This window comes from Bos indicus, chromosome 20 (genome assembly GCF_029378745.1).
Source record: "Bos indicus isolate NIAB-ARS_2022 breed Sahiwal x Tharparkar chromosome 20, NIAB-ARS_B.indTharparkar_mat_pri_1.0, whole genome shotgun sequence".
Lineage (NCBI taxonomy): Eukaryota > Metazoa > Chordata > Mammalia > Artiodactyla > Bovidae > Bos > Bos indicus.
This window is the reverse complement of record NC_091779.1, coordinates 36,500,922-36,517,902: the sequence shown is the minus strand read 5'-3', so window position 1 is coordinate 36,517,902 and position 16,981 is coordinate 36,500,922. Positions and strand designations below refer to the sequence as shown.

Here is a 16,981-nt window from a genome sequence, read left to right as displayed (position 1 = left end):
CACCTATAGAATTAGGGAATTCCGGACACGACTGAGGCGACTTAGCAGCAGCAGCAGCAGAGCTGAAAAGCACCTGAAGCTTATAGTCTAATCTTAATTTTCCAGGAGAGAAAACTGAGGCAGAGAGGGTTAAGTGACTTATCCAAGGTCATTCTTTGAGTGAGTGACACACTCTTACTATTGAGAAAACGTGGGATCAAATGACTTCACTGGTATCTGTGAGTGCACCGACATTTGCACGTCTGCTTTAAGGACAGCAGTGGGGAGTACATGGGGGATGTATTGTATCATTTTTCTTTGAAACTGGGACTTAGTATTTTTTGTTGAGGCAAGAACTGAGTCCAAATACAGAGAAATCAGTTCGACTCTTTATTGGTGGTAGAGGTTAATATCTGGCCAAATGGGGAACAAAGCTTTGAAAAGAAGTCAGTTATCACCTTTCAGAGTAGCAGAGGGCTTCCAGGTGGCTCAGAGGTAAGGAGTCCACCTGTCGATGCAGGAACCACAGGGACATGTGTTCGATCTCTGGATGGGGAAGATTTTCTGCAGGAGGGCATGGCAACCCACTCCAGTATTCTTGCTTGGAGAATCCCATGGACAGAGGAGCCTGGTGGGCTACAGTCCACAGGGTTGCCAAGAGTCAGACAACTGAAGCGACTTAGCAGACATGCAGAGTAGCAGAGGGCTTTGAAGGTGGCTCAGTGGTAAAGAATCCACCTGCCAATGAAGGAAACTCCGGTTTGATATCTGGGCCAGGAAGATCCCGTAGGAGAAGGGATTGGCTACCCACTCCAGTATTCTTGCCTGGAGAATTCCATGGACAGAGGAGCCCAGAGGGCTACAGTCCGTGGCATCAGAAAGAGTCAGACACGACTAAGTGACTGAATACACGTGCATACAGAGTAGCAGAACTTCCAGGCCGAGTACAACACTAGGTACATTTCCCCTGTCCTCCTCAGTAGTCCATTAGATTTGGCTTTTAGACAGCGGGTACGCAGCATTTCATCACAAAGGCACAAAGATGTGTTGAGAGAGATTTGAGTGGGGAATCAAGACCCCTGCATCCTAATCCTTTTTCAACCACATCATGCTTGCTGCAGAGCCTCTGGAATCTTCCTAAAGATGTAAAACACAGGCAATAGCTGGAGATACTGCCGAAGATAATGGTTGACGCTGGGGCAAGGACTCAGCATTTGGACCTTCAAGCCAAAACATGCCAGGGGACCGCTTTGCCACATATTAATTGCGTCACACAGACTTCAACCTGGCTTCTTCTCCTTTGGGCTAAAATAGACCAACCATTTGACCATTTCCAGTTTTGGCAACAAAACAAGAAGACAGCCTTCTCTGCCATCGTATCCCCTCCCGCATTGCCTTTTCCACTTTTCCTCATTGTGGGAAAACAACTAATGAATCCTCATCAGTATTTATGGACTTAGGGATTTCCCTGGTGGTCCAGTGGCTAAGACTGCAAGCTTGCAATGCAGGGGGGCCCAGGTGCGATCCCTGGTCAGGGAAGTAGATCCCTCATACCACAACTAAGACCTAGCACAGCCAAATAAATAATTTAGAAAATATTTACAGATTTAATAGAAGCTAGCAGTACACATACGTGTGAATTTTGTGGCTTCTTCTAAGCAATTATCCAAGGCTCCCTCGTTGAATCAGCAGCAGGGTCAAGACTATGGGAGGAGCTAAGGCTTCTCCTTTAGCATCCTAGGCACCTCATTTGCCTCACCTCCTCCCAGTTAGCAGAAACTTCAAAATGAGAGCCCCAAATCCTGAGACCTGGTTAGGAGGAAGTCAGGCCAAGGATCAGGCAGATCAGATGGGAGCTCTGTCCCTGACATGCTGCAGGAGCTTAGGAAGCTTCTAGCCTCACCAGCCTCACCTATTTTTCTCTTGCTTGTTCTCTCTCTCACAGGGATACTGTGTGAAGTATCTGTGTGAGTAGGTGAGATAATAAACCAGATTTTCTGAGTTCATAAAGGACTCCCTGGGAATAATTTATGCTGCATGTAATACCTTCTGGCTGCTGAGGTGCTATTTGATAAATGACTGCCCTCCTGCAGTGCTCTAAGTGGAACCCTAGTGACCCAAAAAGAGTTAATACCTCCACCAAGAAATTCACTGACTCCTGGGGCATAATTTACCCTCCAGCAGGATCTGGCCAACCATATGTGAAGTGCTGGGCGTTCTGTGAGAGAAAGTCAGCTTGAGAAATGTAAAGAATTAATACTACAAAAAGCACATTTGCAGACCATTCTTCGAGGAATCCATCATGTAACTTTTTGCAGAACAACCCCTAAGGTAGGTTATTGTTATCCTCTTGAGAGTCATTCTCCAGCTAGTGCAAGATCAGTGCCTAATATACCCAACATAAGTTTAGGGAAGAGCATATTTGTAGAATGACTTCATTATTCAAAAAATAATGGATGAAAGGTTTGAAAGTGCATTTTAGACATCTGAGTGAAAAACAAAAGGTAAAAGTAAGGTAAGTGGAATAAAGCATGGGCTTTACAATGTTGATAGTAGGAATATGACCTATATGTGCTGTGCTTAGTCACTCAGTCGTGTTCGACTCTTTGCAACCCCATGGACTGTAGCCCACCAGGCTCCTCTGTCCATGGGGATTCTCCAGGCAAGAGTGGTTGGCCATGCCCTGCTCCAGGGTATCTTCCCAACCCAGGGATCGAACCGGGGTCTCCCGCATTGCTCATGGATTCTTAACCATCTGAACCACCAGGGAAGCGTGACCTAAATGTAATGGATCGCTTTTTTGTACAAACACAGGAGCACTGACATGTTAAAATGTGATATCCGTTTCAAAATGGTCATCTGAGGAGGCTAAATGTCCTAGTATGCAGCTATTGCTCAAAGCACTTTTAGGATGTGTGGATGTATTTGTTCATCCAATATAAATCGTTCAGGCATTTCCCTTCCCAAGGCCTTGTGTTGGCAGTTGTCAAGGGACATAAAAAGGCATGAACTAGCATTCCCCTATTCAGCAGTGGCAATTAACTGGATTTTGAAGGTGGATTTAATTGGGGGCAAAGACCAAGTCATCTGAAATAAATTCTAGTGATAGAGACTAGAGAGACAGATTTAGAGACTACTCCTCTGGTATAAACCGGTGGTTAATTGCAGTGATGGGCTCAATTCTTCACCCTTCTCTGTAGCCATGCTCTTTGTCGTGTCACTATAAAAGTAGAGTCCATTTCCCCATCCCTTGAATCTGAACCAGCATCGTGACTTGTTTTGGCCACTGAAATGCAATGGTACTGAGGGTTGCCACTTTTGAGCAACCCAAGAGGCCAATATGTTTCCACTGATTCTGTCAAACCTCTGCCATTAACCATGAGAACACGCTTGGGCAAGCCTAATGAAGAATGGGAGACAAGTGACAGCCAAAGTCAGCTGATAGCCAGCTGACTCCTACCCTCCCTGTCCCCACCCATGTAAATGAGCCTAGCAAAGATCATCAGAGCTGCCTTTCTGATCACTCCAGAGATGAGCAATAAATACTTCCTGTTGTATGTTACTGGGGTTTTGTGGTTATTACACACCATTGTTCTGGCAACAGACAACTGATAGAGCTTGCAAACTGATTCCAAAAGAGGACCTCACAATGCTGAACAGGAACAACACTGTTCCTGGGTTAAACAGTGTCTCAAGGTGACTGTAGGAGGCTGAAATACACATTTGAGAATACATGTCCCAGTGTTTATTGAGCATCCTTCCGCTGTCCTGCTGGACTTTGTACCCATTATATACAATTGCTTGCATGCATTTGACCAATTATTCTGCAAGGGTAGCAACCATATTTTTTATTTTTGCATCCTTAGTATCTAGCATAAAAATTGTTGTTCAGTCTCTAAGTTGTGTCTGACTCTTTGTGACCATGGTAGCTCCCCTGGTTGCTCGGCTGGTAAAGACTCCACCTGCAATGCAGGAGACCTTGGTTCTATTCCTGGGTCGAGAAGATCTGCTGGAGAAGGGATAGGCTACCCACTCCAGTATTCTTGGGCCTCCCTGGTGGCTCAACTGGTAAAGAATCTGCCTACCATATGGGAGACCTGAGTTTGATCCCTGGGTTGGGAAGATCCCCTGGAGCAAGGGAAAGGCTACACCACTCCAGTAGTCTGGCCTGGAGAATTCCATGGACTGTATAGTCCATGGGGTTGCAAAGAGTCGGACACGACTGAGTGACTTTCACTTTCACTTTGTGACCCTGGACTGCAGCATGCCAGGCTCCTCTGTTCTCCACTATCTCCCAGAGTTTGCTCAAATTCGAGGCTGTTGAGGTGGTGATGCTATCTCACCATCTTATCCTCTGCCGCACATAAATGGTATTTGTTAAATGATGGGAAGAATTTCATTAAAAGTCAAAACTTGCATTGTGTGCTTTTAGTAGCTTTGATCTATTTGTGGCCTGTGTAGTGTGTAGTATGTAATTTAAAAAATGTAATTAAATTATGCAATTACTTGGCTGGATTATACCTGCACATGTTACACCTCTCAAAAGGCACAAAGACGTTTTCATTGATAAGTGATTCTTTCTCCCCTGCCACCTTTAAGCCATCCATTCCCAGGGAACACAGTTACTGGATTCTTATCAGTTCTTCCCAGTGTCTCAGTGGTAAAGAATCTGTCTCCAATGCAGGAGCCACAGGAGATGCAGATTCGATCTTGGGTCAGGAATATCCCCTGAAGGAGGAAATGGCAACCCACTCCAGTATTCTTGCCTGGAGAATCCTTGGACAGAGAAGCCTGGCAGGCTACAGTCCATGAGGTCACAAAGGGTCAGACATGACTGAAACGACTTAACTTTTATCAATTCTTCCAGAGAATTTGTAGTCATTACAAAAAAGCTTTTGTCTAGGAAAGAAAGAAAATGTTCAGCTATTATCTTTGAAAAGTCTGCATATTTTACAGCCCCTTTACTTTTGGATGGTTGGTCCTATCGGATGTAACCTTTAGGTCCTTTGTTAGAATTTTGAAAGAGTTATTATCCCTCAGTTTGTTCCTTTATGATTCAGCGCTTTCCCTCAGCTTAAGGTTTGAACATTGCTGGAGTGAACACAGCTGTTTGTGTTTACCTCTTTGCTAGTATACTTACTTCTATCACATGAGATGTCAGCCCAGCTCTAAGAGCCTGCTAATTACCACGGAACCAGGCAGCAGAGGGAGCAGATAAACTCAAAACATTGAGTTCTCTGGGTGACAGGGAGCCTAGAGCTCTAATGTCCTAAAAAGAACCTTTTATCATGGAGAACTCCAAGCCTTTACTTGATGATGATAGTGGGGTGAGTGTAATTTTAATTTAAAACTCTTAAAAGCATCTTTATAGACTAGCATGCTGTCTCTGTGTTATAACAATGCAAAGGTTTATAAACATAGCAAAACCATGTTGGCTGGAATAGAGCTGGCATTGTATCTTTTAAGGCATGTTTAGGGGTTCTATGAAGTGGTTTAAACCAAAGCCACAAGAGTGAGAAAAAACTTATTTTCAGATGGATTTTAGTAGACTACCTGTTCCTCAAATTTATGTGCTAAAGATGCATATTTTTTTTAAAAAAAATCTATTTTAACAATTAAGTGGTTTAAAAATTTTCCTTCTCATGATTCATGGAATTTCAGGTTCAACTAGTTTTTGAGCACAAAATATGTACTAGGTATTATATGACGTTTGTATATATTTTCTCAGTGAACTATATTGATGATTACATGTAATGTTATTAAGATCCAAGCAAGAAAAGACTTATGAAATAAAATGATGTATTTGCTTTATATCTGCTTTTTGTGATTTGCATAACCTTGATTTACATAATATGGTTGCCCATAATTTTGCCATAGAGGAAGTCTGTATGTTTAGCACCAAATTTAGCATGATTCATTGACACTCATGTAATGGCCATTCTCAGAGAAGAAACACTCCTGCAGCCTGGCATGACTGGGATGTTAGTTTTTTTCTTTATGATTGAGGGACTGTTTCATCAAAATATTTTTTTAAACAGATGTGCTCTGGTGTTTACGGAGGAGAGAATTTAAGCCAGACTGATTAATTAGCAGTTAGTCAAGACATTTCCCTGCTCCTATCTGGGTAGTCTGGGGATTATGAAGCTGTCAGTAGGTTATATTCAGATGATGAAAAAAAAAAGACAAACAGCAAACCAAAGTGAACCAAACCTCAGATCACTGTGTTGGGATGTAAAATATGGTGTCCTACATGCTCAACACAGTTTTGATTGGAACGTGAGTTTTTTTGAGCGGGCATAATAGTACTAACCCAGGGCTGAGCATACTTTTCCTGTAAAGGGCCAAGTAGTAAATATTTTAGTCTCTGTGGGCCATAGAGTCTGTTTCAGTGACTCTGTAACTGAGGCACTAAAGCAGGCATAAACAATATGTAAATGAATGAGCATGGCTGTTTTCCAATAAAACTTTACTTATGGGTATTAACATTTGAAATTTCATGTAATTTTCTTGTGTCACAAAATATTACTGTTCTTTCATTTTTTTTCCCCAGCCACTTAAAAATGCAAAAGCATTCCTAGTTTGCCAGTTGACCATTTGCCCTGGGGACCATAGTTTGCCATGGACTAAAGCGAAGAGTCTTGAATCTGTTTTAATCTTGTTTCTTTTTGTTTTTTCACACAAGACTAATTCTCTCAAAATCCTAGTTTCTATATTTGTAAAATGAGAGATAATAGTAATTGCGCTATTTCCTTTCAGGATTGTTGGCAAGATTGAACGAGGTCATGGATACAAAAGAATTTTGAAGAAAGTGATGTGCCACACTGATATAAAATATTGACTATGTTGTGATTTGTATCAAGAGTGCATTTGGTTACCAGTAGCTGAGAGCTGGATTAACAGTGGCTGCAACCATGAAGACATTTAGCATTCATTTTCTTGGATATGCGAGGCCCCAGGATTGGTGCTCTGACTCCACGACGTCACTTGAGACCTGATGTTTGTGCTCTGGATTCTGGTATTCATGTGTCAGTAGTACCTCCTTTCATAGCGCAGGACTCCAAAAGTCATGTTCTCACAGGACAGTGTCCCAAAACAGGACAGTGTCCAAACAAGAAGGATGAAGGGAATGGAGAGAAAGGGCATCTCTTTCCAGCCCTTTCTGCTTTTATCAAGGAGGAGCATCTTGGCTGAGACTTCCCTAGCAGCCTTCCCTTCACGCCCCAGAGTTGGCTCACAGGTCCACCCTAGCCCAGCCTGTAGCGAAGGAAAGGAGGACTGCTGTGCTCAGCTTGTAGACCAACCATGAAGCCGGTCTCTGGGATCGGGCATAGTGCTGCCTGCACTCACAGGGTTGATCATATTAGTCTCTTCCTTGCTACAAGTCGTGTGGCTGGCATCAGGTTCAGGGAATAGCTGATGAGCTCATTTCCTAAGAACACTCAGATGAATCTTCCACATGCCATGCAAGCTGTCCTCGTAGGCATCTGTAGATGGACACCTACATTGTAGTTGGGCAGCAGGGTCAGGTCTGAGTGAGGATGGACTCTCCACCTCACTAACCCGAGACATAGTAGGAGGGAGGAACTCAGGGTTGTCTTCTGGAACATACTAGGGAGAACCAGTTTAATCTTTGTGTATTAAATATTATGATAAAGTGCTCCCAGTCATCCTTTTGAGGAATCTCTTCATTGTAAAATCCAGTGCTGGAGGTGTGTCTCATTTTCAGAAAGCTCAGATTAAAAATCTAGACTCAAAGTACACACATCAGGGGTCAGATAATCTAAAGTTTAAAATAGTCTAGAATTTACCTTAAAATTCCTTTAAAGAGTGAAACACTTTGGTGCACGTTAAATGATTTCATTGGTAAAAATTTGATTTCCACATAGTTAATATATGGGTGTACACATATACACACATCGCTAATGCCTTGCACTGGGATAGATAGAATTATTAATTGATTGAAAAAGCACGAGAAGAAAATCATCACTTATGTGAACTAAATTAAATGTCTTAGGGTTTCAGGGTAACCAGAGCAAATGATGTCTCCCAAGGAAGTAAATACCTACTCCGAAAAGAATTATACACTTTGTTCATCCACTTTGTTCATACAGGTCGAATCTCATTACAATGCAGAGATTCCTACATTGTGTGGGAGGTTGAACCACAGGTTCCTTCAGAACTCTGGTTCTTTCATTCTGTGAGTACCGTTTGACCTTGAAGGTTTCTTCTTTTCTTAAATACGGCAGTTCTGTGATTACAGCAGAAACCTCTTTATGATGAAGTTCAAAGCTCATAGCCTGCTTTGGTTGTTCACTTTTTTCCCTTTCATTTCTCACATGCTCCCTGTTTTCACGGAGTTTACAGCCTGGATGAGGATATCGACATTAAACATCTACTTGATTGTACTGACAGTGCCTAACTCCATATAGATTAGCGCTCTGAAGAAAGGAACAGTGCACTGTGAAAGGAGAGCGAAGGGATCTGACCTTGACTGGGGAATCAGGGAAGGCTTCTTGGAGGGAGCAATGTTTGAGAGGAGAACTGACATGTACATAGGGGTTAATTAGGCGAAAGAGAGTGGGATGGAAAAGGCATTCCTGACGTTGGTACAGCGTGTGTATTTACCGGTCTATCTGTCCAGTCTGACCATCCACCCAGCCATCTACTTACCTGTTCAACTACCTATCCACCCACCTACCCATCCACCCATCTGCTTACACATTTACCCATCCATTTATCCTGTTTTCCCAAACAGTATGGTAATGCAAACAGGTGGAAATTAGCTGCTTTCTAAGTCTGTAAGTCTGTTTTGGGAGATCAGAGGAGTGTTTTTAAAAAATCCTCAGAGAACACTAGGAGGTTATTTTAAGTAACAATAGGCCATGATACAATTTCAGCCCTTCCTCTTGCTCTTGCTGGAATGGGATTTGCACGCATGTGTGAACACCCAGAGGGAGCTCTCCTGGGGTATCAACTGTGCTCTAACCACCCCCCACCCACAGAATGAAGAGGGTGAAACCCATGTGCCAGAAGCCTGCTTCTGCTTCCCTGGGAACTGTAATTTGCAGTGAAAGATTGAAGTGAAATCCTGCATTAACAGGGAGAATTGATCTAATTTTTACAAGGAATTACTTTTTCGTACCAGAAAGGATCTGCCAAAAAGCAATATTCAATATTAAAAAATGAGAATTAAATTGATATCTATTTTGCATAAAGAAACTTTAAGAATAGTTGCTTGAAATCAGGGGTAGTTTGTGGGCTTGCTTTTAGTGATCAGCAGATTATCCATTGACAGCTGTTGTCAGTTAACCATAAGTGTTCTACTGAGTTTACAGAACTTTGGCATTAAATTTATACCTGAAGTGAGCTTAGAGATTCAATGTAACGTTCATTTTATACAAGAAATTGAAAGCCAGATAGGTTAAGTGACTTTTTCAAGCCATTAAAAAATTTATGCCTCAACTCATTTCATTCCCCAGGCTTGTGTGCCAGGAGAGGGCAGGCAGGACCTTGGGTCTTCTAAATCCTGGTTCAGCGTGAGGAGCTCTGAAACCGACTCGGCATTCAGATCTTTGAATTGCTTAACTTCTTAACTTTAAAAATTGCTTAACTTCCCTAAGTCTCAGTTTCTTCATCTATATAAGGGGATAATTATTGTATCTACCTCATTGTGCTCGCTTCAGCAGGACATATACTAAAATTGGAACAATACAGAGAAGATTAGCATGGCCCCTGCACAAGGATGATGTGCAAATTCATGAAGTGTACCATATTTTTGGGCTTCCCAGGTGGCTCGGTGATAAGGAATCTGCATGCAATGCAGGAGACCCAGGTTCGATCCTTGGGTCGGGAAGATCCCCTGGCGAAGGGAATGGCAACCCACTCCAGTATTCTTGACTGGAGAATTCCATGGACAGAAGAGCCTGGAGGGCTGCAGTCCATGGGGTCTCAAAAAGTCAGACACGACTGAGTGATTAATACTTTCACTTCACTTTCAAAGGTTAAAATGCCTGAGAAGAGTCAAGTCTGTAATAAATGCTCAGTGAACGCTTTGCCAACAGAAAAAGGACTGAAGTGACCATGGGTTGGTTCTCAGTGGGGCTTCAAGATGCGAGGCAAGCCTTCTCTGCTTTCTGGTGCCCCTGGACTCTACTGTGAGAAAACCCTGTCCTGGGCAGTCCATCATCCCAGAGAAAGGAAACTGATGGAGTGAATTTGAGCTATTATGACTCGTCACCATGCCCAATCTTCTACAAGACTTTTTTAGGCATCTGCATTTAAGTATGTACCTAGGAGTGGACTTACATTAAAAGCAGCCTAACAGCTTTCCAAAGTGGTTGCACCATTTTATACTCTTACTAGCAATGAAGGAGACTTCAGTTGACCTGCATCCTCACCAACTCTTGATATTGGGAGTCTTTAATTGTAGCCTTTCTGGGGGGAGGGGGGAATGTGATGGTACCTCATTGTTGCTAGCCTACTGAGCTGAGAAGAGTTTCTGGCTTGTTTAAGAACTTCTACTACTAACTCTTGAGTCCTCTGTTTCACCCTCAAGGATGGAGTTCAGCAAGTCTGGTGAAGCCCAGACCTTTGTCACTCAGCCTTGCTCATGGATACTAACTGGTTATTGGCCAGACCAAGCAGCACACACCCCTAGAAATGCTCAGCTAGTTCACTGGATGGTTGTGAACCTTCCAGGTAGCCACACTACTTAGATGCCAAAGCTCCTTCTAAGTAGCACGCGTATATGTGAGTGTAGGTCTTTTCTATACCTTCTGTGTATTTAATGAACTGAAAAAATTCGCACTTTTTGGTGGATGAAATCACACTGCATGTGTGTAGCTCACAGATGAGGAGTCTACTCAGTATTCCGCAGGGGTGGGGTGAGGTGGGGAGCACAGGTTGCTCCGGTGGCCACTGCAGGGATCTTTCTAAACCATCTTCCTCTGCCTCTGCTCCCCTTTCTACCTGAACCGTCCATTTTCACCATCCCCCTTCCTTCTCTTTCCTCCCTTCCTCTCTCTCTTCTCCTCTTTTCCTTCACCAACTGAACAAGAGTTGAACAAAACATCTGATCACAAATTTGCAATCAGCAGAAAAACCCAAACACCTGAAATGTCATGTGTATGCCCTAATCCCTTCTGAATTTGATACAGACCTGCTTTAGTTCATAGATAATTTTAATGGGTATTATTGAGTTCTATTTTGTCCTGTTATTACTTCATGTTGTTTTTTCCATACTTCTAGATAAGCCTCGTAATTATGATTCCGAATGTCCGTAGTCAATCATATGCATTCAGCAGCTTGCTGAGCTACTTCATCTAGTAGCTACACAATATTCCAGCATATGGATATTGCAAAATTTATTGGATCAATCCTCTTTTATTGGACATTTGTGTTACTTTCAGTTTGGAGCATTAATGATAATGCTACAGAAAATATATTTTTACCTGATATTTATCTGCCTTTCTGCTTATTTCCTAAGGAGTAATTTCTAGACATAGAAATGCAGTCAAAGGGCAATGAACCACTTAAAATGTTCTTTCCACATACAATAAAAAATATTCCAGAAAGACCCAACCAACTTTGTTACTAAAATTAATATATGAGAATGCCTATTTCATAGCAAATGAACACTTTAAAAAAATCTTATAATTAAAACAAAAATCTTCTTTTTAAATTACAAAGCAACACCCATCTGCTACCAAAACCTCAGTCTTACAGAAGTGCATGATTATTTATTTAAATATTAGTCTGAAGGTTGAAATATGTTTGGGGAAATACTCTCTGCTTTGCAGGATATTATAGGCAGTGGTAGATTGCTGTTAAATTGGAACTAGGGTTAGGTCAGTGATGGTGGGTAAGATCTCCTAGTGTGTCTTTCTCAAAGGTAGTCAGTTACTGGCTTCTTCTTCCTTTTTTCCTCCTGTCTTGGTGGTCAAGAGTGCTGTTCCCCAAATCTTTCTGGCTCTGTGACTTCCTGGCACATGGTAGGGTTTCACATGCTGGCCCCCTTGTAGTTGAGTGGCTGTGCTTGGGTCACATGACTAGCTCTGGGCTGTAAGATGCACACGGAGGTGATGTGTGTCACCACCAGCCCAAGTGTGTCATTGCTGGTGTGAGGCCAAGCAGACCTTTCCCCTGCCACATACCTGGCTACAGATGATGGGGGTGTAGTGGAGTGAGAAAGATGCCTTTGAGATTTTGGTAGTATTGCTGTTGCTGCTGCTGCTGCTAAGTCACTTCAGTCGTGTCCAACCCTGTGTGACTCCATAGATGGCAGCCCACCAGGCTCCTCTGTCCCTGGGATTCTCCAGGCAAGAATACTGGAGTGGATTGCCATTTCCTTCTCCAATGCATGAAAGTGAAAAGTGAAAGTGAAGTTACTCAGTTGTGTCCGACTCTTAGTGATCCCATGGACTGTAGTCTACCAGGCTTCTCCATCCATGGGATTCTCTAGGCAAGAATACTGGAGTGGGTTGCCATTGCCTTACCACAGCATAAACTGGAGTGTTCATAAACTTTATGAACATAAAGCCTGTTCTCAATGCAATACCTTCTGCTCCCTCTCTTCCTCCTGACTTTTATGAGTAATTCATCCATATCCATCATGCAGTCATAAGGCCTTGCCATGAGCCTAAGGCTTGGGAGTCCATAGAAATGGATTTGAATCTCATATGTTGCAGAATTGTCATAAAATGTTTGTATATAATTACTACTTAATTAAAAAGAAACCCTATCCCAGAGCAAGTAAACCAAAAAGAGGGCTTCCCTGGTGGCTGAGGGCTAAAGAATCCACCTGCCAATGCAAGAGATATGGGAGACATGGGTTTGATTCCTGGGTCAGAAAGATCCACTGGAGGAGGAAATGGCAACCCACTCCAGTATTCTTGCCTGGGACATTCCAAGGACAGAGGAGCCTGGCGGGCTACAGTCCATGAGGTTACAAAGAGTCAGACACGACTGAGGGACTAAATAACAACAAAACCAAAAATAAGCACCTTTGTTTACTGAGGTTCAAGAACAAATGGACTGAATGTTGCAGGATTTGAAGGCAGTAGGAAGGGAAGCGATATTGATGACCAGCTGAGAGAGAGATGGAAGCCTGACCAGTAGGTATCATAGAAGCATCAGTGTCATCTGTAGCTTTAAGCTCCCCAAGGTAATACAAAAAGGCTAAGCCCTTTATTCGGAGAAGGCAATGGCACCCCACTCCAGTACTCTTGCCTGGAAAATCCCATGGACGGAGGAGCCTGGAAGGCTGCAGTCCATGGGGTCGCTAGGAGTCGGACACGACTGAGCGACTTCACTTTTACTTTTCACTTTCATGCATTGAAGAAGGAAATGGCAACCCACTCCAGTGTTCTTGCCTGGAGAACCCCAGGGATGGGGGAGCCTGGTGGGCTGCTGTCTATGGGGTCGAACAGAGTCGGATACGACTGAAGTGACTTAGCATAGCAAGCCCTTTATTACTTAAGAGCCTGCCCAAAGAGTTTTATGCCTTGTGCACAGATAGGCTGTGTGTGTGTGTGAGTGAAACTGTGAAGAAACCACATGCACAGTGGAAAATAATGCCCCTTTTAAACAAGCTGAGCAGGGCTTGATACAAGGCAGTGTGGTCTTGCTCCTCTGTTTACACAGGAAGCCTTTCATGCAGGCATGATATATGGAGGATTTAAGCCATTGAGATCCTTTATGCTAACAGACCATTCATCTTGGATTTTCCAGGTTTCTAGGTTGTCTTCGAGGAGTACACCATTGGCTCTGAAACTGGCTGATGTGTGGACAGATACATTACAAGTCCCTAAATTATCAAGTTGCAGGAACTTGTCATTATAAGGCTCTAATGGCACCCAGCTCTGCTCCAGCCTCCCTCCGACCCGAGACATTGTCACATGGACAGTGTCAGAGCTCTTTTGCTTTCGGATGTCATAGCTTCAGTTCCTTCTTAGCATCAACGTTTTCTTCTTCTTTTTAGAATATTTGTTTGTTTCTTTGGTTGTGTTGGGTCTTAGGTGCAGCCCATGGGATTTTTGTTCTGGGTGTGTGCTTGCACGCTAAGCTGCTTTAGTTGTGTCCAACTCTTTGCAACCCATAGACTATAGCCCGCCAGGCTCCTCTGTCCAGGGATTCTCCAGGAAAGAATACTGGAGTGAGTTGTCATTTCCTTCTCCAGGGGATCATCCCGACCCAGGAATCGAACCAGGGTCTCCTGCATTGCAGGCAGATTCTTTACTGACTGAGCCACCAGGGCATCCCATTAGTCCTCACATATTTTTTTAGTGCTAATTGTCACAGACCATTCTAGGTGCATTCTTCCTAACTTTGCATTCCTCAGCTTTTTGTCAGACATGAAAAAGAAGCTAAAGTTTAACTCCCAAATTATCCCCAAATAGGCAGGACCAGCAAACTAATTAGAAGAATTAAGACAGCTCTCTCCTTTTCTCTGAATATGCGTGTGGCTCTGTGTCACACACGCATATACGTGGGTTAGGGACTTTAGCTTGTGTTTTCCAAACACATGTATATAATTTATTTATTTCTTTACTTCATTCATGCATTTGCTTATTCATTCAGTGCCCATCCATCCGTTCCTTCAGTTAACTAGTATTTTTGGTAGGCCTACTGTGTGCCAGTGCAGGTAGTAGAGATACAGGAGAAATGAGACTAGGTTCTCATTCTCATGTAGCTTTTCATTCGCAATAGACAGTGCTTTGATGTGCTTATTAAATGAATGGTTATGATTTTACAATGTTGCATTTCTAGTAGAGATTGGCAATTCAACGCATGCAAGTTAAGAGTGCAGGAGCTCAGCCCCTTTCTTCCCTCTTCCTGGCTTCACAAATACTCTTTTCAGCAAAGATGCCTTCCCAGACATTTCATTACATGTTTGAAATATTTATACACATAAGTGGGGAAAATGAATTAAAACTGTGAACTCTATGTGGCACTCAAGTCAAAATAGGAAGTTAAGTTGTTCAGCTGTGCATTTTGACTGCTTCCCATTAGGAAGCCCCTTTCAAGAAAAAAACCTTCCCGGAGCAACACACTTCAAAGGGGTTCCCCCGTAATGCTGTTTAAAATGTGTTAATTGAATCTAATTGCAAACAGCTGCCCAGTTTAGCCACTGTTTGCATTGGCTTTCACCCACTCTAGATCTAGGTCATCTTTTTGGTTACTTATATTCATATTGGGATCTTAATATATTTGTTGTAATCTCAGAATGTGTCGCCATTCAAAGGATTATGAGATAATAAATAAAAACATGGAGACAACATATTTGTCAAGCCCTGAGGTCACTGCCAAGTACAGAAGTATTTGAGAGCAGATGCCCTCTTTGATACACTGTGTAGGGTCATGATACCTCCCTTGAACACATGGGAAATCTTCCAGCCACAGTGACAACAAAAACTCCATGGTGTTTGCTGGCTTTTGTATGTGGGTAGAAATGCTGAGTGATCTTTTACAGTCTGTTCTCCACCACTTAATTATTGAATTTTAATGCCTTTGTAGGAAGCAGGGAAAAATAATAAATATTTATTATTTTATAGGTGAAGTTGCTGTTGTCATTTTTCAAGAAGTGCTTGTGGTAGCAACTTGCTGGTTAAATGTGAAAAGGTGGTTTTCAAAATGTTTAACAAATAGTAAGGCAGTCCTGGGGGCTTCCCAGCTGGCTCAGCAGTAAAGAATCTGCCTGCAATGCTGGAGATGCTGGAGATGTGGGTTCAATCCCTGGGTTGGGAAGATCCCCTGGAGAAGGGCATGGCAACCCACTCTAGTATTCTTGCCTGGAGAATCCCACGGACAGAGGAGCCTGGTGAGCTACAGTCCAGGGGGTCGCAAAGAGAAGGACACGACTAAGGGATTAACACACACATAAGGCATGAACACTGAGCAATTAAACACTTGCTGGTCATAGTAACTGGCGTGGCTATACTCATACATACTTGTGTAGCAACCAAAGGATTCCTTTTCCACAAGTTAGTACTGAGGGTAACTGGAACTGATTCTATTGGGATTCAGTATAGAAATGGCAACCCACTCCAGTATTGCCTAGAGAATTCCGTGAACAGAGGAGCCTGGTGGGCTGCCATCTATGGGGTCACACAGAGTCGGACACGACTGAAGCGACTTAGCATGCATGCATGCATTAGAGAAGGAAATGGCAACCCACTCCAGTATTCTTGCCTGGAGAATCCCAGGGACAGAGGAGCCTGGTGGGCTGCCGTCTATGGGGTTGCAAGAGTTGGACACGACTGAAGCGACTTAGCAGCAGCAGTAGCGTAGAATGTGTACCTCAGAGTTATCTTGCCCTGGGAGTGAGAGATATGGGGTATTGCTACCCACTCGAATTTGACATTGGCTGAAGGCTGCTTCTGGGCATTACTGTCCCACACTTCTGTCCTGCCATTCAAGTGGCAAAGTGGCCTCTAGTCGACTTTGCTCTTATGCAAAAAAATGCTAGAGCCAGGCATTGGAAATCAAGCTGCTGAGTATTGAAAAGCATGTGCCCAGTGGTATGGGTGGTCCACCAGCTGCACCTACTATGGGTGGTCGGTGGGCATTTGAGAATATCAGTGGGGTGGAAATGGAGATCATAAAATGTTTCACTCTCTGTTTTGGGCACATCAGTAGCAGTAGCCTTCCTGAGATTGTCTGAAACAAGTTGGTCTTCAGAATATAAGTTAAATGGGATTGAGGGATGGAGAATATAATGAAAATGATGATGACAGAGGGGTTGATGTAAGTAGCTATTACTTACCTTTGCTTCACTATATGATAGACAAAGCCCCCCCCATTTTCCAGATGAGGGACCTGAGGCTCAGAGATGTCCAGTAAATTGTATGAGGACACTCAGGGAGAAGCATAGAAACAGAATTTGAATTCTGACTTTCCTGACTCTGTGCTACAGCTCCTGAAGGTATGGAAGGTTTAACACAGAGCCTTCCTGTTCTCTTTCCTTCCCTCCTTCCCTCGCTTCCTTCTTTTGACAGACCTTTTG

At 43.1% G+C, this 16,981-nt stretch overlaps 1 non-coding gene across 1 annotated transcript; it reads left to right on the top strand.

Moving 5' to 3' along the window:
- The first annotated feature begins 9,649 nt into the window (after positions 1-9,649).
- On the top strand, positions 9,650-9,756 carry LOC139178087 (U6 spliceosomal RNA). The gene has a single exon (XR_011562511.1). It is a non-coding gene; the product is annotated as a U6 spliceosomal RNA (small nuclear RNA).
- The last annotated feature ends 7,225 nt before the right edge of the window (positions 9,757-16,981 follow it).